Consider the following 27,643-nt stretch of genomic DNA (forward strand, 5'->3'; position numbering starts at 1 on the left):
GCAGGAACATGCACAGAAGGCTTCTGATTACATTGTTGACCGGCATGAAACTGACAGAGGAGCAAGGTTATATAGCGACTCCCACATCCTGATAGGAGCAGGTGAACAGAGGGGATGATGCACACAAGTACAATTCCACAAGTGGCCACCGGGGGAGCCCAGAATCCAATTTCACAACACACAGCATTGCAATAAAATGCAATAACAGGATATCAAAGCATTGTATCTACCACAAAATGTTATCAATAAAAAAATCAGCTCGACAGGCAAAAAATAAGTCCTCACCCCACCCTAGATACCAAAAAATGGAGACGTTACAGGTATCAGAAAAAAACATTTTCTTACAAACTTTGATTTTTTTTTCACCACTTAAATAAAAAAGAACCTATACATGTTTGGCATCTGAAAACTCGTAATGACCTGGAGAATTATAATGACAGGTCAGTTTTAGCATTTAGTGAACAAGGTTAAAAAGATAAAAAAAACAATTGTGAAATTTTCCTCTTTTGTTTTTTGCAATTTTACTGTACTTGGATTTTTTTTCTGTTTTCCAGTACACTATATGGTAATAATAATTAAAAAAAATATTTTTATATAGCACTAACATATTCCGCAGCGCTTTACAGTTTACACACATTATCATCACTGTCCCCGATGGAGCTCACAATCTAAATTCCCTATCAGTATGTCTTTGGAATGTGGTATCATATTGCCAGGTCAGTTTTACCATATATTGAACATGGTAAATGAAAAACCCTAAAATAATTGTTGAATTGCACTTTTATTGCAGTTTTAACACACTTCGAGTGTTTTTCTGTCTTTCCAGACACTATATGGTAAAATCAATGGTGTCGTTTAAAAGTACAACTGCAAAAAACAAGCCGTCACATGCAGGGGCGTAGCTAGAGCTTTTGCCGCCCGGGGCTGTTCCCGAGTTTGGCGCCCCCCCCCCCCAGAACGTATGCGATTTTCACACTTAGTCATGTACCGACGAGCTCCTCTCCCTTAAGCTCCCAATGTTCAGTGAAAAACTGAGAGAAGCAGAAGAGAAGCTCGTTGTTACAGGACCATGAGTATGAAAATCGCATATGAGTGACGTGTCCATGTGTCGACGACTGGAACCTGCAGAGCTGAATCCTGACATCGCAGCTTCTGAATTCTCACAACTAATTCACTGCACACTTTTAGGATTCTCCCTGGCCGGTGGACAGTCATGTCAGCACAAGCATGCGATTTGTATACTTCTGACCACATTCCGACTAGACGTGCCTGGCCTCGCTCAGTTCATTTTCATAGAGTGAGGCCACACGTGTCTAGTCAGCACGTGACCGCATGTATGTAAATCGCCAGCACCAGAGAATCCTGACAGTGTGCAGGGTGCACTGTGAGAACTCAGAAGTCTGCAGTCACAAAGAATGACTGCAGACTCATCACAAACCTGGACATCCCCTTTAATGCTCCTAACATAAATAAAAACATGAGAGTTAGTCAGTATCACAAATAACATTTACATCCAGGTACCTGATAGATGACGTTGTCTCTGGAGTCGTTCTCCTTTTCTTCATCTTATCCAGACCCCATGATGAGTTTTCTCATCCACAGCCGTCTCTGCAGACTTCCATCTTCTCTGTTCTTTTGCAGAAAATCTCCACATGACGCCCTTAAAGATACAAGTGTCATTATAATGCTCCTGAATGAAAAATTTCCCCTCACTATATTGTCTGCATAAAATATGACCCCCACACTGTCCCTCTTATGGTACATGCTCTTCACACTGACCTCTCCTTTCTATACCGGCCCCCTCTTCACACTGTCCTCTCACACTGTGTCCCCCCCTATAGGGCCCAGTATTTATACTGTACTCTCTCATCACACTCCCCCTCCTTTGTATACTATCCCCTCCTGGCTGTGCCCTTACACTGTCTCCCATGCTACGCATGCACACATCCCAATACCCTCACTCCCCGTACTCTGTCCACATACGTTTTTCACATCGCTACTCATACTGTGTCTGCATACATTCCCCCGTTTGACCCCAAGCTGTCTGCACCCATCCCCCATACTGTTTCCTCATATATGCCCCCCATCTCCCCCTTTGCTCTTCATTTTGTGTCCTCAGATCTCCCCCACACATTAAATCCCCCCATTCCCATGACAAATCTCCCCCCACACACATTCAATCCCCCATCTCCACTCACATTAAATCTCCCCCCACAATAAATCCCCCCCATCTCCACTCACAGTAAATCCCCAATCCAATAATATATCCCACTATCCCCACTCACATTAAATCCCCCCCAGTCACAGTAAATCCCCCCACAATATATCCCCCCATCCCCACTCACATTAAATCCCCCCCACAATATATGCCCCCATCCCCACTCACAGTAAATCCCCCCCACAATATATGCCCCCCATCCCCTCACAGTAAATCTCCCCCACAATATATGCCCCCATCCCCACTCACAGTAAATCCCCCCCACAATATATGCCCCCCATCCCCTCACAGTAAATCCCCCCCACAATATATGCCCCCATCCCCACTCACAGTAAATCCCCCCCACAATATATGCCCCCATCCCCACTCACAGTAAATCCCCCCCACAATATATGCCCCCCATCCCCTCACAGTAAATCCCCCCCACAATATATGCCCCCATCCCCACTCACAGTAAATCCCCCCCACAATATATGCCCCCATCCCCACTCACAGTAAATCCCCCCCACAATATATGCCCCCATCCCCACTCACAGTAAATCCCCCCCCCCACAATATATGCCCCCCATCCACTCACAGTAAATCCCCCCCCCACAATGTATGCCCCCCCATTCCCACTTACAGTAAATCCCCCCCTGCACCTTCGGTGTCTTCAGCTCCACTGGAGCACTTACCACCGCTCTGTGTCTCCTGCTCTGCCGCGCAGGTGAGTGACGTCAGCAGCGTGATCACATGACCTGATCACGCTGCTGGCATCGCTCTGACCCGGCAGTCAGAGCTCTGAGCTTCAATTGTACTCGCATCTCAGATACGAGTACAATTGAACACTGGGAGCCGGCACGCCGCAGCTTCTCTGTGCCGGCTGTCAGCTTGACAGTCGGCACAGAGAACAGCTGACTCCCAGTGCGGGGGGTGACAGAATGCAGCCGCCGGGGGAGACACTGCGGACCGCCGCTTTAGGCGGCCCGACTGCGCCCCCCTGCCGGCTGCTCCCCCCTAGATACGCCACTGACTCACCCCCACATTGTGCCGCCCCCCCGCACTGTGCCGCCCGGGGCGGCCCGCCCCCCCCGCACCCCCCTTCCTACGCCACTGGTCACATGACTATGTTGAAAGAAAAATAAAAAAGTTATGACTCTGGTAAGAAGGGGAGCAAAAAACAAAAACGGAGAATCACAAGGTCATGAAGGGGTTAAACATACCTCTGTGGCATGTTATGACCTTGCATTGTAGGGTCATAGCCATGGCAAGTGCTCTGCATCTCCTTACTAAACTCTACCTTACACCTAACCCTCGGCAGGCACTGAAATCTCATGTGTTGTGGGTAATGTCCTCTCCCTGCTAGAGACAATGGCTTCAATGAAGTTCTGTGCATATACAGTAGTATAGTGTAGTCTATGGAATTTTTCTCAAGATACATGTTAGCTTGACACACTGAGTATCATGGAATCCAGTTGACATCCAGTTTTTAAAAAGTTTTAGGCAAGTTATCATGACATATATGCAAATTTTTTACTTAAAGGGGAGGCTTGAAGGTAAAGTAATTTTCGTTCCAATTTCTATCTACTGTATTTAGTGCCATAACCTAAACTATTTTCTAATATACTTGCATTAAAAATTCCCCAAACTTCCATAACTACACTTTCTCCTTTCTCATGACTCTTCATTAGATAGTAGAGTTGAGCGAATATGTTCGGAATCTGTCGACGAATCTGAATTTGACATACTCGTGCCATATTGGTATATGGTATGCTCTTCATGCCGAATTTATGTTTGATTATCGGTTCTGAACATATTAGTTCAATTCGACTCCCTTTGACTCCAATGACTTTCGGCTGTGTTTGGTGAATATTGCAAAAACAATCGGGACCAAATTTTTTAAATTTTGCCCAACTCTATTAGACAATGCGCTCTCTGTTGCTGGCTTAGATAAATTGGCTCGTTACTGCTGACCTGAGAAAGCAAGAGAGTGTGGCCATTGTACACATTGCACAGCACAGAGCGCAGAGATTAGCCCAGCCACTGATATAAGCATCACTTATGCTTCATTCTACGGAGGGGGCAGGGGCTGTGGCAGTGACCACAGTCTCTGCCCCTGAAGATGCTTCATTTGAGTATCCAGCATGCACTGGTATTCTCAAACAAAGTGTCATAAAAAAGGAAACGGAAAAACATAGAAAAGCAGTTAGATACTGTAGTTAGGGAAGGATAGGGAATTTTTATTTTAATTTTAAGTGTGTTAGAAAATAGTTTAGGTTATAGTACTAAATAGATAAGGAATGAAAATGACTTTGCCTTCAGACCACCCCTTTTACGGTTGTTAATTATGACACACACCACCTTTATTTTTTGGGGTGTACTGTAAATTATAGCACAACATTTTCACCATCCCTGCATGTGTAGATCTGTTCTTATGATGCATGGATAGCCAGAGCTGTGCCTAATTCACCAGAGCTTTCAATAAAAGAAGGGGGGGATAGAGGGAAAACAAGTTGTGGTATGGCGACTGGTCATGTGGTGAGTGGGCAGTATGTATCACAGAGGTGGGTGGCCCTGTGATGGAAGCCTGAGCTTGTTTTATCAGCAGATCTACTTCTGAGGGTTTACTATACACTGGGAAGGCTTCCAGGTGACTCAGAGAGATGGGTGGGTCCAGTCACCTACATACCCCCCTGAGGGGATGCGTCTTGAGACCCAAGATGGAGTCGGCGTGTTTGTGCATGGGTGGCAGTGTTGGCTAGTGTGAGCCAGAGTGAAACATGTTGGAAGGATGCCTCTGAGAGTAAGAGGTATCCGGGCACCTGTACGGACATCGCTGAAAGTTAACGGACACTAATCCGTATCAAGCATACCGTGGCCCAGCGAGGACCATGGGTTCTATGAAGCTGAATGGCTGCCGGACGGTGCACCGGGTGCTGTGTGTTACCAAGTACCTGAAGAGAGGTTTATGCTGTGTACTAATAAACTTAATGGACTTTTTAACCCTGAGTGTCCCGGTACATTCTTCAACGACCAGACAAGTGAGTTAACCCCCACCACCGATGGTGGCGGCTCGCCACAAAGTATATGGTATGGGTCACTTAAATGATTGGCCATGCCATGAAGCACCGAGCAACTGTACTTGGTTTGAACAATCATTCTGTGCTGACAGGGTCTCTGTAACTAGTTTGGTGTCCATGTGCTGCCCATTTTGCACAGACTTTTTGAATTAGTCCTTGAGGAGACTCATCCAAGAGGTGAACGAATAGCCCATTGATCAGAATCAGTTGGAATGCTGCACTAAGACAGACTTGAATGTGAAAATTGTTTGTATGAATAAGTGCTAATATGGCTGCCTATGGTAGCAGCCAAAGGACCACCTCATGTCCAAGAAAGTGATTGCTGATCTGGACATACTAGAGAAACCACACTCAGGGATAGATGTTCTATAAAACCATGTTGTGGTGTATTAGGACTGACCTAAATTGTACAGCTTGACAGATAGAATTGTGGATCTGAGCTCACACGGACATGGCTTATGTATTAAATCAGACCTAAATTAGAGAATCCCGCCCTAAACTAGACAACTGCTGCATGTTCTTTCGAGCTGATTTTCTGAGGTATAATAAGGTTAGAGTATGTTGATGATATTCTATTTTGTTAACAACTAGTGATGAGCGAGTGTGCTCACTGCTCGAGTTTTCCAAGAATGCTCGGGTGTTCTCCGAGTATCTTGAGCGTGCTCCTAGATTATGTTTGTGTCTCCACAGCTGCATGATTTGCAGCTGCTAGACAGCCTGAATACATGTGGGGATTCCCTAACAAACTGTTGTGAATTAGACTTTTTTGGCTCCCTCTTGTGGTCACTAGTGGTATGACTCTGGGATTGTCTTTCCCTAGTTTGGCACCCACCTGGGTCGTTAGTCCAGGGGTGTTGCTATATAGACTTCCTGAATTCTCAGTCTGGTGCCTGGCATCGTTGTAATCAGTCCTTTCTGTTTGCTCCTGTCTGCTGGTCCTGGTTCGTGCAAAATTAAGCTAAGTCCTGCTTCCTTGCTTTTTGGTTATTTGCATTGCTCTTATTTTTGTCCAGCTTGTACTAAATGTGATTCCTGTTTTTGCTGGAAGCTCTAGGGGGCTGGTATTCTCCCCCCGGGCCGTTAGACGGTTCGGGGGTTCTTGAATATCCAGCGTGGAAATTTTGATAGGGTTTTTGCTGACCGTATAAGTCATCTTACTATATTCTGCTATTAGTCAGTGGGCCTCTCTTTGCTAAATACCTAGTTCATTCTTACGTTTGTCTTTTCTTCTTACCTCACCGTTATTATTTGTTGGGGGCTTGTATCCAACTTTTGGGGTCTTTTCTCTGGAGGCAAGAAAGGTCTATCTTTTCCCTTCTAGGGTTAGTTAGTTCTCCGGCTGGCGCGAGACGTCTAGAACCAACGTAGGCACGTTCCCCGGCTGCTGCTATTTGTGGTGCTAGGATTAGATATATGGTCAGCCCAGTTACCACTGCCCTATGAGCTGTTTTTTTGTGTTTGCAGACTTGGTATTTATTTCTGAGACCCTCTGCCATTGGGGTCATAACAGTATGCCAGGCCTAAGTTGAATGTTTAATGCATTGCAGAAGTGGGATAATAAGAAAGGAAATTCTGAGTTTTTTTTTTTTTCCTCTCTTTCTTCCTCCCCTTTACCTCTGAGTGGCTTAAGCTTGCTGCTCGTGTGCAAGGCATACAAGATTTTGTTACCAGTAGTCCAATGTCTGAACCTAAAATACCTATTCCTGAACTGTTCTCTGGAGATCGATTTAAGTTTAGGAATTTCAGGAATAATTGTAAATTGTTTCTATCTCTGAGACCCCGTTCGTCTGGAGACTCAGCTCAGCAAGTTAAAATTGTTATCTCTTTCTTGCGGGGCGACCCTCAGGATTGGGCTTTCTCCCTAGCGCCAGGAGATCCGGCATTGGCGAATATTGATGCGTTTTTTCTGGCGCTCGGATTGCTTTACGAGGAACCCAATCTTGAAATTCAGGCAGAAAAAGCCTTGCTGGCTATTTCTCAGGGCCAGGATGAAGCTGAAGTGTATTGCCAAAAATTTCGGAAATGGTCCGTGCTTACTCAGTGGAATGAGTGTGCTCTGGCCGCAAATTTCAGAAATGGCCTTTCTGAAGCCATTAAGAATGTGATGGTGGGTTTCTCCATTCCTACAAGTCTGAATGATTCCATGGCGCTGGCTATTCAAATTGACCGGCGTTTGCGGGAGCGCAAAACTGCTAATCCTCTGGTGGTGTTGTCTGAACAAACACCTGATTTAATGCAATGTGATAGAATTCAGACTAGAAATGAACGGAAAAATCATAGACGTCAGAATGGGTTGTGTTTTTACTGTGGTGATTCTACACATGTTATATCAGCATGCTCTAAACGCCTTACAAGGGTTGTTAGCCCTGTCACCATTGGTAATTTGCAACCTAAATTTATTTTGTCTGTGACTTTAATTTGCTCATTGTCTTCCTACCCTGTTATGGCGTTTGTGGATTCAGGTGCTGCCCTGAGTCTTATGGATCTGTCATTTGCCAAGCGCTGTGGTTTTGTTCTTGAGCCATTGGTAAATCCTATCCCTCTTAGAGGTATTGATGCTACGCCATTGGCGGAAAATAAACCGCAGTTTTGGACACAGGTAACCATGTGCATGACTCCTGAACATCGGGAGGTGATTCGTTTTCTTGTTCTGCATAAAATGCATGATTTGGTCGTTTTGGGTCTGCCATGGTTACAGACCCATAATCCAGTCTTGGATTGGAAGGCAATGTCTGTGTAAAGTTGGGGCTGTCAGGGAATTTATGGTGATTCCCCACCGGTGTCTATTGCTTCCTCTACTCCTTCGGAAGTTCCTGAATATTTGTCTGATTATCAGGATGTATTCATCGAGTCCAGGTCCAGTGCTCTTCCTCCTCATAAGGACTGTGACTGCGCTATAGATTTGATTCCGGGTAGTAAATTTCCTAAGGGAAGATTATTTAATCTGTCTGTACCTGAGCATACCGCAATGCGTTCGTATATCAAGGAATCTCTGGAGAAGGGGCATATCCGTCCATCCTCTTCCCCTCTTGGTGCGGGATTCTTTTTTGTGGCCAAGAAGGACGGATCTTTGAGACCTTGTATTGACTATCGGCTTCTGAATAAAATCACTGTTAAATTTCAGTATCCTTTGCCTCTGTTGTCGGACTTGTTTGCCCGGATTAAAGGTGCCAAGTGGTTCACCAAGATAGATCTTCATGGTGCGTACAACCTTGTGCGCATTAAGCAAGGAGATGAATGGAAAACTGCATTTAATACGCCCGAAGGTCATTTTGAGTACTTGGTGATGCCTTTTGGGCTCTCTAATGCTCCTTCAGTGTTTCAGTCCTTTATGCATGATATTTTCCGGAAGTATCTGGATAGATTTATGATTGTTTATCTGGATGATATTCTGTTTTTTTCTGATGATTGGGACTCGCATGTAGAGCAGGTGAGGATGGTGTTTCAGGTTTTGCGTGAGAATGCTTTGTTTGTTAAGGGCTCAAAGTGTCTCTTTGGAGTACAGAAGGTTCCCTTTTTGGGTTTTATTTTTTCCCCTTCTGTGGTGGAGATGGACCCAGTCAAGGTCCGAGCTATTCATGATTGGACTCAACCCACGTCAGTTAAGAGTCTTCAGAAGTTCTTGGGTTTTGCTAACTTCTACCGTCGTTTTATCGCTAACTTTTCTAGCGTTGTTAAACCTTTGACGGATATGACCAAGAAAGGTTCTGATGTTGCTAACTGGGCTCCTGCAGCCGTGGAAGCTTTCCAAGAGTTGAAGCGCCGGTTTACTTCGGCGCCTGTTTTGTGCCAGCCTGATGTCTCACTTCCCTTTCAGGTTGAAGTGGATGCTTCTGAGATTGGAGCAGGGGCCGTTTTGTCGCAGAGAGGCCCTGGTTGCTCTGTAATGAGACCATGTGCCTTTTTCTCTAGGAAGTTTTCGCCTGCTGAGCGGAATTATGATGTTGGCAATTGGGAGTTGTTGGCCATGAAGTGGGCATTTGAGGAGTGGCGTCATTGGCTCGAGGCTGCTAAGCATCGTGTGGTGGTCTTGACTGATCACAAAAATCTGATGTATCTCGAGTCTGCTAAACGCCTGAATCCTAGACAGGCCCGTTGGTCATTGTTTTTCTCCCGTTTTGACTTTGTGGTCTCGTATTTACCAGGTTCAAAGAATGTGAAGGCTGATGCTCTTTCAAGGAGCTTTGTGCCTGACTCTCCTGGAGTCGCAGAACCAGTTGGTATTCTTAAAGAGGGAGTAATCTTGTCAGCCATTTCTCCAGATTTGCGACGTGTGTTGCAGAGATTTCAGGCTGGTAGACCTGACTCTTGTCCACCTGACAGACTGTTTGTTCCTGATAAGTGGACCAGCAGAGTCATTTCCGAGGTTCATTCCTCGGTGTTGGCAGGGCATCCGGGAATTTTTGGCACCAGAGATTTGGTGGCTAGGTCCTTTTGGTGGCCTTCCTTGTCACGGGATGTGCGGTCATTTGTGCAGTCCTGTGGGACTTGTGCTCGAGCTAAGCCTTGCTGTTCTCGTGCCAGCGGGTTGCTCTTGCCCTTGCCTGTCCCGAAGAGGCCTTGGACACACATTTCCATGGATTTCATTTCGGATCTTCCGGTGTCTCAAGGAATGTCTGTCATCTGGGTGGTATGTGATCGCTTTTCCAAGATGGTCCATTTGGTATCTTTGCCTAAGCTGCCTTCCTCTTCTGATCTGGTTCCTTTGTTCTTTCAGAATGTGGTTCGTTTACACGGCATTCCTGAGAATATCGTGTCTGACAGAGGATCCCAGTTTGTTTCCAGATTCTGGCGATCCTTTTGTGCTAAGATGGGCATTGATTTGTCGTTTTCGTCTGGCTTTCATCCTCAGACTAATGGACAAACGGAGCGAACTAATCAGACTCTGGAGGCTTATTTGAGGTGTTTTGTTTCTGCAGATCAGGATGATTGGGTGACCTTCTTGCCGTTGGCTGAGTTTGCCCTTAATAATCGGGCTAGTTCCGCTACTTTGGTCTCGCCATTTTTCTGCAACTCTGGTTTCCATCCTCGTTTTTCCTCGGGACATGTGGAGCCTTCTGACTGTCCTGGGGTAGATTCTGTGGTGGATAGGTTGCAGCAGATTTGGAATCATGTGGTGGACAACTTGAAGTTGTCACAGGAGAAGGCTCAGCGTTTTGCCACCCGCGCCGCAGTGTGGGTCCCCGACTTCGTGTTGGGGATTTGGTATGGCTGTCTTCTCGATTTGTTCCTATGAAGGTCTCCTCTCCTAAATTCAAGCCTCGCTTCATCGGTCCTTACAAGATATTGGAAATCCTTAATCCTGTGTCCTTTCGCTTGGATCTTCCGGTGTCGTTTGCCATTCACAACGTGTTCCATAGGTCTTTGTTGCGGCGGTACGTTGTACCTGTGGTTCCTTCTGTTGAGCCTCCTGCTCCGGTGTTGGTTGAGGGCGAGTTGGAGTACGTGGTGGAGAAGATCTTGGATTCTCGTCTCTCCAGACGGAGGCTTCAGTATCTGGTCAAGTGGAAGGGCTATGGTCAGGAGGATAATTCCTGGGTGGTTGCCTCTGATGTGCATGCGGCCGATTTAGTTCGTGCCTTTCACACTGCTCATCCTGATCGCCCTGGTGGTCTTGGTGAGGGTTCGGTGACCCCTCCTTAAAGGGGGGGGTACTGTTGTGAATTAGACTTTTTTGGCTCCCTCTTGTGGTCACTAGTGGTATGACTCTGGGATTGTCTTTCCCTAGTTTGGCACCCACCTGGGTCGTTAGTCCAGGGGTGTTGCTATATAGACTTCCTGAATTCTCAGTCTGGTGCCTGGCATCGTTGTAATCAGTCCTTTCTGTTTGCTCCTGTCTGCTGGTCCTGGTTCGTGCAAAATTAAGCTAAGTCCTGCTTCCTTGCTTTTTGGTTATTTGCATTGCTCTTATTTTTGTCCAGCTTGTACTAAATGTGATTCCTGTTTTTGCTGGAAGCTCTAGGGGGCTGGTATTCTCCCCCCGGGCCGTTAGACGGTTCGGGGGTTCTTGAATATCCAGCGTGGAAATTTTGATAGGGTTTTTGCTGACCGTATAAGTCATCTTACTATATTCTGCTATTAGTCAGTGGGCCTCTCTTTGCTAAATACCTAGTTCATTCTTACGTTTGTCTTTTCTTCTTACCTCACCGTTATTATTTGTTGGGGGCTTGTATCCAACTTTTGGGGTCTTTTCTCTGGAGGCAAGAAAGGTCTATCTTTTCCCTTCTAGGGTTAGTTAGTTCTCCGGCTGGCGCGAGACGTCTAGAACCAACGTAGGCACGTTCCCCGGCTGCTGCTATTTGTGGTGCTAGGATTAGATATATGGTCAGCCCAGTTACCACTGCCCTATGAGCTGGTTTTTTGTGTTTGCAGACTTGGTATTTATTTCTGAGACCCTCTGCCATTGGGGTCATAACACAAACAGACAATCCTTGCATGTGTTCAGGTTGTTTAAAAGCCGCAAATCATGCAGCTGCGGGGACTCAAACATAATCTACGAACACGCCCAAGATACTTGGAGAACACCCGAGCATGCTCGGAAAACTCAAGTAACAATAACACTAGCTCATTACTATTAACAACCAAATGGTAGATGGGCAGCATGGTGGCGCAGTGGTTAGCACAGCAGCCTTGCAGCACTGGAGTCCTGGGTTCTAATCCCACCTCGGACAACATCTGCAAAGAGTTTGGATGTTCTGTCCGTGTTTGCGTGGGTTTCCTCCGGGCACTCCGGTTTCTTCCCACATTCCAAAGACATACTGATAGGGAATTTAGATTGTGAGCCCCATTGGGGACAGCGATGATAATGTGTGCAAAACTGTAAAGCGCTGTGTAATATGTTAGCACTATATAAAAAAATAAAGATTATTATTAGTAGTATAATCTGAAAGGCTTTCATAATGCGAAACAGAGGCCTTGCTGCTTCTCAGGCAGCAAGCAAAAAATTCTTGTTCCTCCTTTGTCCCCAATGTATTCTCCTCCTTATTTATTCGTTCATCTGTCACTGTCACCGACCAGCCACAAATCTCTCGCCCACCTTCCAGGAAAAGGAAGAGATTGCTGGCCTCGCAAAACTTAAGTTGACATTTGCTCTCTCCCAATAAAAAATATTTAGTCCATTAAGCATAAATAGCTGTCATTCTAATGCACAGGCCTTAACAGGGCTGCTGTTTCTTTCTGATGTTTATTACAGGCAAACAACTGCAGTGCCTGCATGTTTTCAACTTTAGTGTATTGATTAAACTTTTAAATGGCTGCCATATAACCCAGGGACAGCGGAAAGATTAATTGGCGTCAATGTTCATCTGTAATTCATTAGCCATTTATTCTTTACAACCACATGGGCTATCAGGAAAATGCAAGCCATTTTTCACTCGGCATAGGCTTGGGAACAGATTTGGGCATTTCTGCCGCATACTAATAAGTCTTGGCCACACAAACTGTACTGGGATTCTTTTTTCAAAGTAATGCTGGGAATAGGAGGTGGAAAATAGACGGGATGAATCACAAGGTTGAAATCTTGTGTTTAAATGGTGATTTGGTTAACACATCTTACATGCCATCGCGTCTCAATACAAACCATTTAATCTGATGAAGTTGTCAGCTGCTGAGCATTTCCGTATGTCAAAACTAGTTTTACTATATTGCCAATAAAAGCAAACAATGTGAAAAAATAGGAGAAAGGCAAATGCACTTGTAGGGCATCTGTTATTAGGAAATTTAATGTATGGCAAATAATATAACCTTCTTGTTACCTAGTCCTCTCAGCCAATCAAAAGTGGATTCGTTAGAATCAGTGATGAGGGAATTTGTTCAGAAAACAATTGCCAAACATAAATTCAACACGAATATGGCACATTCGGATACGTGATCGGAAACACAAGCAAAATTTTATAAAATCGGAAAAATCGGTAACATTCGTTAAAAGTGCAGGAAAATATATGCGTTGCCACAAAAGTATTTTCAGCACTTTAGCAACGATAATTGTGGTGTATCATGAGCGTTTGGCATGTGTTTGATGAGGGGAGGGGGTTTGCGGAGCTCATAGGCCTCATCCACACTCAAACAATATTTTCTTCTGTGACTAACACGATACAGCACGCCATATTTCATTTTGGAATTTACTGTCGCTGAAATTCAGCTGTTTGCAGAGGTGGTGCAGAGTTAAAAATCTAATTTTTTGTTGATAATACTGTGCTCCTACCACACTATTTGAGCAACATGACTGGGAAAAAGCGAGGCTATGATGGAAGGAGAATTAGGCTTGGTGTTTAAGGTGTATGTGGGGTAGGTGGTAATGTTTGTGAAAGCGCTATTGAACCAACGTCATGTCCTATGCAAAGATAACTGACAACTTCTGCTACTGGATGGGCTACTCCACTACCTTTCTTTGGTAGACACACAGTGGTATGCCTTGTTGATGAGGCCCAGAAAGAGCATGTGCTCTAGTGGATGGCAAGTGCATTTTTATGTGGCCTCTCCTCCTCTTCCTCCATCTCAACATCACACCCAGTACAGTCCACAAAGGTGGCACCCAAATTCCCATTGCTTTCCCCCACGTCCCAACTCTCCAACTTTACAACTGACTGTACAGAACCACAGATGTGTGAGTCTGAAGAGCCGTTCACAGATTCTATGCCATGGTCATCAGAAGCATACTCAAAAACTTTGCAGAGTCATGAGGAGGAAATCTGCACAGATACTCAAAATTTTATTAGCTTGGATCCGGGGCAAGATGATGTAGGGTCCAAACAGCATAATGACCCTCGTCATCAGACATTAACCCCTGGGGGTGATCCTGATGAAACACATATCTGAGGCTCATGCGGACTGTACTGTGGTGTCAGGGCAGGCAGAGGAGGAGTGTGACTCCAAGGGTGAGGAATGTGATAACACAGAGTATGATGATGATGAGGTTTTAGATCCCAGTTGGCGTGAACATAGAGTAGGTCATCTGAGGAGGTTACATTGAGCCGTATGTGGCAGACACGTAGTGATGCAACCACGATGAACAATGCATCCTTAGTCCCAACTGTAGCTGTGACCAGCAGCGTCCATGGGTCTGCAGCTCCCAGGCGAGGCAAGGGTTGCCTAGCCTGGGCCTTTTTTGACACTGCAAAGGATGAGCCAACTCACATAATCTGACAAGTTTGCAAAAATTAACTGAGTCGAGGTAAAAAGTGCAATAATTTGTCTACTACATGTATGAACCTTCACATGCGCAATCAACATGCTTTACTGTAGGAATCACACTGTGCAAAAATGCAGACCAGCGGACCTCAATAACCAACATTCACCCCATCAATCACATCTGCTGCTACTTCCTCCTCCTCTGATACCATGCCAACTATTGAGACTCAGGTCTTTGACCTCAGAACCTCATTTTCTTTACCCGCTCCAGTCACGCTGACTGAGAGCCAGTCAGCTGTAACGGAAGTGGATATGCCTGCTGTTTTTGACCGATCTCAGAGAACGAGCATACAACAATTTTATCAATCCACCATAACATCTCTGCCTGCACCTCTCTCACGGTCCAGCAGTTTATCCTGCTCGCTGTACTCCGCCCTCTCTCAGCACTGCAGCCAGCCCACGGTTCTGCAGTTGTGGTCACATAAAAGATTGTTTCCTCCTACGTATGACAAAGCTAAGATGTTGAACTCCACCATCTCCAATCTGTTGGCCACGGAAATGCTGCCTTTCCGCCTGATAGATACAGATGGTTTACAAAAGCTGATGACCATCGCAGTCCCCCAGTACCAATTGCCCACTCGCCATTACTTTTCTTAGAACGCTGTGCCTGCTCTACACCAGCATGTCGCAGACAACATCACCCATTCCTTGACTAAATCTCTGTCTGCCAGGGTACATTTCACCACAAAAACTTGAATGAGTAAGCATGGCCAAGGGCATTACATCTCGCTGACTGGGCACTGGGTGACTCTGGTGGCTGTGGGGGCAGGCACTGCTCCACAAGTCTTGGAATCCCCAAGGCTTGCAGGACAAAACTCTACATTTAACACTTCCTCCACTGCTTCTGCCTCCCCCTCTATCTCCTCCACCTGCTCCCTCAACCTCTGCCTTAATGAGTCATGCGTTGCAGAGCGAATCCCCACCACCTCCATACTGTGCAGCCAGGGCAATCAGGCAGTATTAAATTTGATATGCCTTGGAGACCACAGTCATATAGCTGAAGAGTTGTGGACAGCTCTCCAAGCTACGTTTGATCAATGGGTGTCTCTACTGAACCTGCATCCAGGGAATGCACTGTCCGATAATGGTGCGATCCTGATGGCAACCCTACAGCAAGGCAAGCTCTCATACATGCCTTGCATGGCTCATGTCCTCAACCTGGTGGTACAGCATTTTCTCTGCCACTATCCTGGCCTGGGTGAGCTGCTCCAGAAAGAACGTAAGCTGTTTGCTCATTTCCGCCGTTCGCACCCCTCAAGTCATTGACTTGCATTGATACAGAGGTCTTTGTCCATGCCAGTTAACAGGTTGATATGCGATGTGCCGACACGGTGTAATTCCACTCTGCACATGTTGCAGCCACTGTGGCAGCAGCAACAAGCCCTAACGCAGTATGTCATGCCTGGGCCAATGCAGTACGGACGTGGCGCATACCACATTTACAGAGTGGGCACAGATTAAGGACCTCTGCACCTTTCTGCACACTTTCGAAATGGCTACTAAGATGATTAACGCTGATGCCACCATCATCAGCATCACTATTCCGGTCATCTATATGCTGGAACAGACTTTTAATAGCCTGCAGGATGATATTGTTATCCCAGAAGAAGAGGAGGAAGCGGAGGAGGATGTGCAAGGGATAACATTGTCTCTAAGTTCAAGTCACACAAGCGGGTGCAAATGGAGGGTGGATTACTGTGATCGAGGGGAGCTGGTGATAAACTTATCGAAGGGGCAAGATCTGCAGAGCAAATGGAAGAGGAAGAGGTGATGGGCAAGCAACTGTCAGATGAAGAGGATAATTAGAACTGAATATCAATACCATCAGGGAGGGTTAGGAACCTTTCACATTTTGGTCTTCCAAAATGAATGAGTGGTTTGAGCTTGCCTCACACGCCTTGGAGGTTTTATCATACCCAGCAGCCAGCGTTCTCTCAGAATGTGTCTTCAGTGCTGCTGATGGTATGCTGACAGATAAGAACAGCCAGCTGTCCCTGAAAGTGTAGACTGCCTAACTTTCATCAAGATGAACAAATCATGGATCTCCAAGGACTTTTGCACCCCAATCGCAGACTGTACAGACTAGGTGATATTTAATTTTTTAGTGTGATGCATTAATGTCACGTAACTGCACTATGTGATATATTTAGTGTGGCTTCTGTGCCTGCTGTTGCTGCTGCTGCTACTGATGATGTTAACACAAATTTGTGGAAATGTGAACAGTTATGGTTGGTCTAAATCTGCTGGGTTAGCTGTAGTTGAAGACGTGTCAGTACATTGATGATGTCAGGCCCTCATTTTTTTTTAAATGTGAACACTCCTGGTTGGGTGCCTCTCTGCTGGATTGGGTGTAGTGGAAGACCTGTCAGTCCCTATTATACTATTTCTACTGTACTGAAATTGATTACACTTTTGTCTTGTCTGACAGTAATTTTTGGAAATGTGAATACTCCTGGTTGGGTGTCCATCTGCTGGATTGGGTGTACTAGAAGACCTGCCAGTCCCTATTATACTCTTTCTACTGTGGAGAAATTGATGCCACTTCTGTGGTGTAAGGCCCTCATTTGTTTAAATGTGAACACTCCTGGTTGGGTGTCCATCTGCTGGATTGGGTGTAGTGTAAAGGTACCTTCACACGAAGCGACGCTGCAGCGATAGCGACAACGATGCCGATCGCTGCAGCGTCGCTGTTTGATCGCTGGAGAGCTGTCACACAGACCGCTCTCCAGCGACCAACGATGCCGAGGTCCCCGGGTAACCAGGGTAAACATCGGGTTGCTAAGCGCAGGGCCGCGCTTAGTAACCCGATGTTTATCCTGGTTACCAGCGTAAAAGTAAAAAAAACAAACAGCACATACTTACATGCGTCCCCCAGCGTCTGCTTCCTGACACTGACTGAGCTCCGGCCCTAACAGCAGAGCAGTGACGTCACCGCTGTGCTTTCACTTTCACTTTTAGGGCCGGCGCTCAGTAAGTGTCAGGAAGCAGACGCTGGGGGACGCATGTAAGTATGTGCTGTTTGTTTTTTTTACTTTTACGCTGGTAACCAGGGTAAACATTGGGTTACTAAGCGCGGCCCTGCGCTTGGTAACCCGATGTTTACCCTGGTTACCAGTGTAAAACATCGCTGGTATCGTTGCTTTTGCTTTCAAACACAACGATACACAGCGATCGGACGACCAAATAAAGTTCTGGACTTTATTCAGCGACTAGCGACATCACAGCAGGATCCTGATCGCTGCTGCGTGTCAAACGAAACGATATCGCTAGCGAGGACGCTGCAACGTCACGGATCGCTAGCGATGTTGTTTCGTGTGAAGGTACCTTAAGACATGTCGGTCCCTAATTTATTATCTACACTGTGGTGAAATAATTGCCACTTTGGTATTGTCTGCTAATAATTTTTGTAAATGTGAACAGTACACTCCTGGTTGGGGTCTCCTTCATGCATGTTGCCTGTAGCAGTAGGCCTCAGAGACAGTCAGACCTCCACTTCCTTGGACTCAACTACCCGTGTTACTATCCTTAAATTTTTCTGACAATGGTAGTCTACAAAACCAATATTTGTGCCACCTGAGTGTGGCTCAGCATGAAAACAGGTAGAGGTGTTGCATGTGGTATCGGGGCTCCCAGCAAAGGAGGTCTACACTGATCCCTCACCCACCTCATCTAACTGTAACTTTCAATTGAAAGCTGTAAATGCTGTCCCAGACCCTGATACCTCATGCCTGTCTGATTGCTGCAGTGTCATGCTACAATTTGCACTGTGGGTGAATTGAGGCCACTTTCCTGGTGTCTGTCCCTCATTTGATGTGTTTTGGCAGCATTTGGGACAGTTATAAAGTGTTGTGCATGCGTTTGTTTTTGCGTCCCATTGACATGAATGGGGTTCGGTTACGTTCGGCGAATATTCGATGAATAAATAGATGAATATTGCAAAATTCGTAATCCGAACCGAGCATTGAAATATTCGCTCATCTCTAGTTAGAATCTCATCTAACAGTGGACTTTATTATGACAAATACCCCAAGAGGATAGAACTGTATAATAGCGGATTCCAAATCTTCTAATATATCAGTAAAAGTATGCTAATTCTGGCTAGAATATTATTAGGCCTCATTCAGACTTCAGTTTTTCAAATATGTAATCTATCCATGACTTTCACCAACAGCAAACGTACACATTTTAGTCTGTGGTACTGTCCACATGTCAGTTGTTTTTTTGCTGACTAAGGCCCCTTTCACACATCAGTTTTTTGCCATCAGTCACAATCCATTGAATTTTGAAAAAAAGGATCTGTCGCAGATTGTGAAAAACTGATTCGACGGACCCGTTGTTTCGACTGATCCGACTAGGGGGGCTGGCTAAAGGATCTTAAAAAAATCGGAGCATGATCAGTTAAAAAAACTGAAAAAATCCATTGCCGGATTCTGTAATTTGGCGGATCCGGCGCCCATAGGCTTCCATTCTTATAAACGACGGACTGTGACAGATCCGTCGCTGTCCGTTTTTTTGACGGAAACAAAAAATGTTACTTTGTCCATTGTCTCCAGCCGCCGGACAGACCATTTTCGACGGATCCGGCGAACGACGGATGAAACGTGAGGCAATCCATCGCTAAAGTCTATGAGAAAAAAACTGAGATTCGCTGGATCCATTTTTTTTTTTTAAATTTGAAGGATTGCGACTGATGGTAAAAAACTGATGTGTGAAAGGTGCCTTAAGTGTCTGTTAAATAAAACTGAGATATTTCTGTCATTGATAGCAATGGATCAAATTTGCCAATTTAAGTCTATAGGTCCATGAAAATAGCTGACAATTCATTGATGGCATTTTAGTTGCATCTTACAGTTCATTTATCTTGTCCTTTTGAGAGAAGCTTGAAAAACCTTCATAAGTTTTGTTTTTTACATATGAGGAAAAATATTGAAACACCAATGGTAAAAACTGATACATGGACCAAACTCTGCTGACAATCTGATCCAGTAAAATCTGAATGAGGTATAACAATATTTATACAGAAAACATTTAAATCAAGCCATGAAGCTTATGACTAGAGATGGTAGAACTCAAACAGTAAAGTTCGGGGTCCATACCGAACACCTAATGTCCATGCCTGGCATGCCTGGACCCCAAACACGGTTTTCTCCAGGAAGTCCATGTTACTGTTCGGGTTCTGCACGGCGAACATCAGCTGTTTTCCCACACTGTCATCTGTGTGACAGTGCAAAAGCACCGGCGGCTCTGATTGGTGTTAAGTGGGAAGAGCCAGGCAAAGCACCAGAAGTGTCAATTCTGCTACAATTTGATGAACAGACTAATGAAAAAAATCTTCAACAAAGAAAAATGCTACAAAGTAAGATGGCTTTCAAAAATAGAAGTGTTTATTAGAGATGAGAGGATTGATCTGGGGAGGATCTAGATCGCCTTGAATTTCCTGATATTTGCAGTTCCATGTGTACGCTAAAACTACAATCTGATTAGCAAATATCGCAAAAACAAAATGCCTGGCTGCTATTTCGGATAACCATAAAGGTTAAAAGGCAAAGCAAAAAATAAACCTCACCGCTCACCTTTCTGAACACCCAACAGCTAGCTGAATGCTATCTGTGGCCTCAGGGCTTCTTCATTCAGTCATTGCAATGCCTCATCTGCCTGTTCTTCACTATAGGCCAAGTCACTAAACATCATAAGGTCATTACGTCAAGATGTGCGCCATGAACGTACAATGTGTATAGACCAACGAGGCTAACTTCTAACTTTGTTTTGAATAGAATATCTTGGAGAAAGCCACTGATGAATTCTAATTTTAAACAGTCTGCTCATTGCTTGTCTGCATAGTTAAATTTTAGCAATTAACAGTATGCAAAGTGAATGAACAAAACAAAAATCTAAATCACACCAATATTTGGTGTGACCACTAGTGTTGAGCATTCCGATACCGCAAATATCGGGTATCGGCCGATATTCGCAGTATCGGAATTCTGATACTGAGTTCCGATACTTTCAGTATATCGGATACCAGAATCGGAAGTTCCCATAATTCAAAGAGCCAGTATCATTTAATTCAGCCAATGAGGAATCATTAAGAAGTGTGGGCACATCCTGTTATGCATGTTAGTCATGTAACTACTGGCATGGCTGTGATTGGCTGCTGAAATGATTTCATGATGCACTATAAAAGTCGCTGTCGCCATTTTGGGTTCACTCTGCCGTTAATTCAGTTAGGGACAGGACGCTGTGTTCTGACTGAGAAGGCCAGTTTGAGATAGCGATTTGCTTCATTGTGCTTTACCCAGGCTAATTTAGCAACCGCTGTGTGAGAACCTTGTTTTTGCCTTGCAGTGCTATTCACGGCTGTCTGCAAGGTGTCTGTGTGAGAGCAGCTCACTCTGTAGTCTGTTCTACAGCCACAGCCGGTTGTAGACAGCTCAGCGTACATCACTGCCTCATACTGTTCCATTGTCATTTTTTCAATTAGTGCTGCCTGCTGCACATTGTCCCAGATTTATCCTATTAGTGGGTTTCCATCCGTATCCTGCTAGATTGTGGAAAAACACTATATAGGATTACGTAGTGGAGCTTTTTTTGGCCTTGCAGTGCTGTTCACGGCTGTCTGCAAGGTCTCTGTGTGAGTGCAGCTCACGCTGTAGCCTCTTCTGTGAAAAAAACAAAAAGTTAATAAAGTTCACCCAACACTCAACTTTACAGTTGTGTAGGCCACATTAGCTCATATTAAACTCTAGTCCACACTTGATAAAATTAGTGTTTCTTATACCTGTTAGCAGCTGTTCAGGAATAAGCACACTTAGCCCTTAGTAGTTTTCTGCCTATCTTGATCAGTTTACCAAGATGAAGAAGGCAGGGAGTAAGGCACATGGTCGTCGGCGTGGAGTTTCTGCAGGGAGAGGACGTGAGGATTCTGTGCCTGCTGCGGGCACCGGTGACTCATCATACCCCAGTTTTATCAGGGAACAGTCATTCATGCGCAGCTTTGTAGGAGCTTGCCGTACCCCACTGCTGCGGGACGAACAAATTGAAGCCGTTGTCGGATGGATGGCAGCTAACGCATTGACTTCAATTAGTGCCACATCCTCTCAGGCACAGAGCACTGAAGAGCACCCATCTGTCTCTTCACCACCTGCCAAATTGGCCAGGCAGTCAGAGAGCCCTGTACAGGAGCCATCTCTACTTCTGTTCTCTGAATCTCTTGGCTTGGAAAGAGGGGGCCAGCCAAGCAGCATTCGAGAAATGGAAGAAGAGGCAATATGCAGTGATGCCCAACAGCTTTGTGTCTCTGAATCTGAAGAGGCGGGTGGGCCAGTGCCTCCGGTCAGCACACCTCAGTACGCATCTGATGATGAGACTCAGGTGCCACTTTCTGGTGCATACTGTGCTGCTGAGACTACCTAGGAGAAGCAGTTGGTGGAAGACGGTGGTGTAGATGATGAGGTCCTTGACCCATCATGGCATGAGGTACAGGAAGGTGGTGGGAGCAGCTCTGAGGAAGAGATTCCCCGAACGGCCCAAAAAGGAGGGAGAGGGAGGGGGAAGACTGCATTGCCTGTAGCCTCCACTTCAGCACCCATTAGGAGCATGCCTCTTCCAAAAGCCAAAACAGGTGCTCCCAAGACTTGCAGTGCCTGGTCCTTTTTTGACACAGTTGCAGATGACATTTGCTTTGTCAAATGCAAGGTGTGTCATCAGAAATTCCAAAGAGGGAAAAGTGTCAGCAACCTCAATACCACAAATATGTGGAAACATGTGCGGACCAAGCACGCGGAGGAGTTACAAAAACACACTGAAGACCTAGGCCAACCTACAGCGGCACCTACCACCTCTTCAGCTCATGTTGTAGCCTCTTCCTCCAGCTCACACACAGCTAGCTCGGCTTCCTCACAGGATCGCCATGGAAGAACCTCTGGCACTGTTGTCCAGAGACCCAGTGTAATTCCACCCACAGCACCACATTCCCAGTCATCCTCACACTCTCAGCCCAGTCTACAGCCATCGGTAGCACAGGCATGGGAGAAAAGGCAGCCATTCTCGGCAAACCACCCCTGCGCACAGGCTCTGAATGCTGGCATTGCAAAACTACTGTCCCTTGAAATGCTGTCATTCAGGCTGGTGGAGACTGACACCTTCTGTAACTTGATGGCATTGGCAGTCCCACAATACAATGTGCCCAGCCGCTTTTATTTCAGCTTGCAAGCCGTCCCTGCCCCGCAAAAGCATGTGGAGGGAAACATTAAACACGCGCTACTGAACGCCGTCAGTAGCAAGGTCCACCTCACCACCGATGCGTAGACCAGTCACCATGGACAGGGACGATACCTTTTCTTCACTGTCCATTGGGTAAATGTTGTGGAGCCAGGTACAGATCTTGAGAGTGGCACTGTACGTGTTCTGCCAACTCCAAGGATTGCAGGAATCCAGTCTGTACACATTGACTCCTCCTCATACTCAAGTTCCTCTGAATCAGCACTGCAGGAGCCATCACAGTCCACCTCCACATGGACCCATGAACGCTTACCTGTTTCGACCTATATGAGCACAGCTGTGGCCAAATGTCAACAGGCCATATTGAAATTAATTTCTTTGGGGAATCAAAGCCATACAGTGCAGGAGCTCTGGAATGCCATCAAGCAGGAGAGCAACGTGTGGTTTGTGCCAGCGAATTTCCAGCCTGGCATGGTAGTGTGTGACAATGGCCGAAATCTGGTGGCAGCTCTGGACCTAGGCAACCTCACTCACATCCCATGTCTGGCACATGTGCTCAACTTGGTCGTGCAGAGTTTTTTGAGGGACTATCCGGATCTTGATGCACTGCTGCACAAGGTCCACCTAGAGTGTGCTCACTTGCGGCATTCCAGAATGGCAAGATTGCGCATTGCAGCTCTGCAGTGCAGATTCCGCCTTCCGGAACATCGCATCATATGTGACCTACTCACCAGGTGGAATTCAACGTTACATATGTTGGAGCGGTTGTGTGAGCAGCAGCCAGCAGTTATGGAGTACCAGCTGCATCAGGCGCAAAGAAGTCGCACTGCGCGCCGTTCAGACTTCACAACCACTGAGTGGGCCACTATGAAGGACATCTGCCAGGTTTTGCGTGCCTTCGATGATTCCATGCGGATGGCGAGTGCAGATGATGCACTAGTCAGCATGACTATCCCCCTTATCTGCCTGCTTGAAAGAACACTGCAAGCGCTAAGGGAGGAGGTTGTGGAAGAGGTGGAGGATGAGGAGTCACAAATGCCATCTGCTTCTGGACAGTCTGTGCAATGTGGTTCCTCACAAAGGCCTAGGCAGGGGACACTTTGTGAGGAGGATGAGGAGGAGTCAATGGAGGAGGAAGACATCTGTCCAGAGGAGGGAGGTACACAATTCTCCAGTAGTCAGTATGTAGAGCGAGAGTGGGGTGATGCAGAGCAGGCAGAGATCAGGCCTCAAGCAGGGGACAGCGTTTCTTGGCCAGTTGGCAGTCTGCAGCACATGGTTGATTTCATGATGCAGTGCCTGAGAAACGACCGCCGCATCGCCCACATTCTCAACACGGCTGATTATTGGGTGTACATCCTCCTAGATCCTCGCTACCAGGACAACTGTCAAAGCCTCATAACTAGAGTTGAGCGACTTTTACTTTTTTAGGATCGAGTCGGGTTTGTCAAAAGTCGGGTCGGGTGAAATCGGCCGATTATTGCGAAAAGTCGGGGGCCAACTGAAACACGAAACCCAATACAAGTCAATGGGGAATCAAAGTCGGCAGAGAGTGGAGGACAGGAAAACACCTACAGTGCCTATTTTAATGCCCAAAACATCAATTCTTATTACTGAAGCTTGTCAATCTTAATTTACTTTATAATAATACTTAGGCATTGAAAATTGGGGGTCATTTGGCTAAAGTTGTTTGGGGGTAGGGTTGGTTCAAGTTTTTCGTGGGCCCAGGAAACGCGGACTATGTAACGGCGGTTGAGCAGGGAGAGGTAAGTTTTTCAACTTTGCAAGTGCTGTGATCCTGAGCAAGCAGGGGGGCCCATTCATTCGCATTGGCAGTGGCACAGGGCCCCTCAAAGTACGGCGGTGTGTTTGACGGTGGGGGCACCTCCCACCGGCGAAGACACTTTTGCGTACTATGAGGGGCCCTGTGCCAGTGACGTTGCCAATGAGTATGCCCCCCACCTGATGAAGGAACCTGCACTTTCATCTGCACCTTCCTGTTTGTCCCCGTGTAAGGTGGTATAGTATGCGGGAAGAGGAACCTGACTCGCAGCAGGGTCAGATTCTAGCTGTGTAGAGTGCAAGGGGAATGTAGTGGTCTCGGTCAATGTACCATCAGACTAATCTAGCAGTGGCTGGGCAATGGGCAGGATGAGAAGGAAACACAGATATAGGCCCAAATAATAAAGTGGGCTAAATTCAGTTAAAAATTGGTAATAGGAGTAAACTGGCGGCATAGCTTTGTTCAGCGGAGGACAATTGTATGGAGTGGCAGACACAGTTAGTATGCCCAAAAAAGTACGTAGGCTAAATGCAGTTCAAAATTGGTAACAGGAGTACACTGGCGGCATAGCTTTGTTCAGCGGAGGACAATTGTAAGGAGTGGCGCAGACAGACTTAGTAGGCCTAAAATAAAAAAGTTGTCTCAATGCAGTTTTAAATTGGTTACAGGGGTACACAGGCGGCATTGGTTTGTTCAGCGGAGGACGATTGTAAGGAGTGGCGCAGACAGACTTAGTAGGCCTAAAATAAAAAAGTAGGCTCAATGCAGTTTAAAATTGGTTACAGGGGTACACAGGCGGCATAGCGTTGTTCAGCGGAGGACGATTGTAATGAGTGGCGCAGACAGACTTAGTAGGCCTAAAATAAAAAAGTAGGCTCAATGCAGTTCAAAACGGGTTGCAGGAGTGAACTGGTGGCATAGCGTTGTACAGCAGAGGACAATTGTAAGGAGTGGAAGACACAGTTAGTAGGCCCAAAAAAGTAAGTAGACTAACTGCAGTTCAAAATTGGTAACAGTAGTAAACTGGCGGCATAGCTTTGTTCAGTGGAGGACAACTGTAAGGAGTGGCTGACACAGTTAGTAGGCCAAAATAATAAAGTGAGGTTAATGTCAGCCAAATATTTTTTCAAAAATAAACAGGTGGCATAGCTATGTACAGGAGTGGGCTCCTCTGCAGAGTAGCAGACAGTGGTAGTTGGTGCAAAGTATTAAATGGTCTAAATGGAGGCCAGGGCCCCTGTATATTTTAACTATCATCTATCATTTCAACAAATTTGTATTGGCAGTGCCATTAAAGGATTTATCAGCACAGACTACACTGTGGTGGAGCAGGGAGAGGTAAGTATTGCAAGTGGTATAGCACTGTTCGACCAGGGGGAACACTCTCTCGTGGGCGGCGGTACTGGCACAGGGCCCCTCATATTACAACGGTGTGTCTGACGTTGGTTGTGCACCACCACCGTCAGAGACACTTCCTTGTACTATGAGGGACACTGTGCCAGTGCTGTCACCCAAGAGTGGGCACACCCACCTGTCCAGGCAAACGGCACTCGCACGGGTGCTTGCGCTAGGTGGTGACCACGGCCCTGTGGGGGGAGTCAGCCCATTTAGGGAGGTAAAAAAATGGCCTATGGTGGACATTCAGCAGCTGCAAATGGAGGAATTGAAGCAGTCAGTAAGAGGAGGCCAAAAGCAAGACATTTTTCAGGCAAGCTACGTGTCAGCAGGGGAAAGTGGGGCAAAATAATTAGAAATCCATGATTGGTTCATTTTAATGAAGGTTAGATCATCAACATTTTGGGTAGCCAGACGAGTCCTTTTTTCAGTCAGTATTGAACCAGCAGCACTGAAGACTCTTTCTGATAGCACACTAGCAGCTGGGCAAGCGAGCTCCTGTAATGCATATTCTGCCAATTCAGGCCAGGTGTCTATTTTAGATGCCCAGTAATCAAAGGGGAGTGACGTGTGAGGGAGAACATCGATAAGGCAGGAAAAATAGTTCGTAACCATACTGGACAAATGTTGTCTCCTGTCACTTTGAATTGATGCAGCAGTACCTGTCGTGTCTGCGGTCATTGCGAAATCACTCCACAACCTGGTCATAAAACCCCTCTGTCCAACGTCACTTCAGATTGGTGCATCTCTAACACCTCTGCCATGTTGCCCCCTGCAGCTCGTGTGAGAACCATCACCGCTGCTGTGTGCTGGGAATGCCTGAACCAAACGGTCTACAAGAGTTGCTTGTTTGGTAGCCAATATTTGCTCAAGGTTCTCATGTGGCATGATATTTTGTAATTTCCCTTTATAGCGTGGATCCAGGAGGCAGGCCAACCAGTAATCGTCATCGGTCATCATTTTTAAGAAGCGGGGGTCCCTTTTTAGGATACGCAAGGCATAATCAGCTATGTGGGCCAATGTTCCAGGTGTCAATTCACTGCTTGTGCTGGGTTGAGGAGCACTGTCTTGCAAATCACCATCACTTGTCTCCTGCAAAAACCCTGTACCTGACCTTGCAACGCCACCAGTTTCTATTGCCCCCTGAGAAGCATCCTCCTTCCATAAATATTCATCCCCATCATCCTCCTCCTCTTTGTCTGCCACCTTGTCCAGGAGAGTTCCCTGAGCAGACAATGGCTGACTGTCATCAAGGCTTCCCTCATCCTCGGCTGCAGATGCCTGCTCCATAATGTGCGTCAAACTTTGCATCAGCAGACGCATTAGTGGGATGCTCATGCTTATGATGGCGTCGTCTGCAGTTACCAGCCGTGTGCATTCCTCAAAACACTGAAGGACTTGACAGAGGTCTTGTAGCTTCAACCACTGCACACCTGACAACTCCATGTCTGCCATCCAACTGCCTGCCCGTGTACATTACAAATACATTACAGCACGCCTCTGTTCGCTCAGCCTCTGAAGCATTTGCAGTGTGGAGTTCCACCTTGTTACAACGTCGATTATAAGGCAGTGCTGGGGAAGCTTCAGCGATCGCTGATAGTTCTGCATACAGCTGGAGTGTACGGGCGACCGGCGGATGTGCGAGCAAAGACTTTGCACCTTCAGGAGCAGGGCTGGTAACCCCGGATAACTTTTCAGGAATCACTGCACCACCAGGTTCAAGGTGTGAGCCAGGCAAGGTATGTGTTTCAGTTCTGAAAGGGCTATTGCAGCCATAAA

At 46.2% G+C, this 27,643-nt stretch overlaps 1 protein-coding gene across 2 annotated transcripts in view; it reads right to left on the bottom strand.

The window, feature by feature from the left end:
• LRMDA (leucine rich melanocyte differentiation associated) overlaps positions 1 to 27,643 on the bottom strand; it is a 2,082,283-nt gene that overhangs the window by 88,260 nt on the left and 1,966,380 nt on the right. The gene's annotated exons all lie outside the window — the stretch shown is intronic.

This window comes from Ranitomeya variabilis, chromosome 4, assembly GCF_051348905.1.
Source record: "Ranitomeya variabilis isolate aRanVar5 chromosome 4, aRanVar5.hap1, whole genome shotgun sequence".
Lineage (NCBI taxonomy): Eukaryota > Metazoa > Chordata > Amphibia > Anura > Dendrobatidae > Ranitomeya > Ranitomeya variabilis.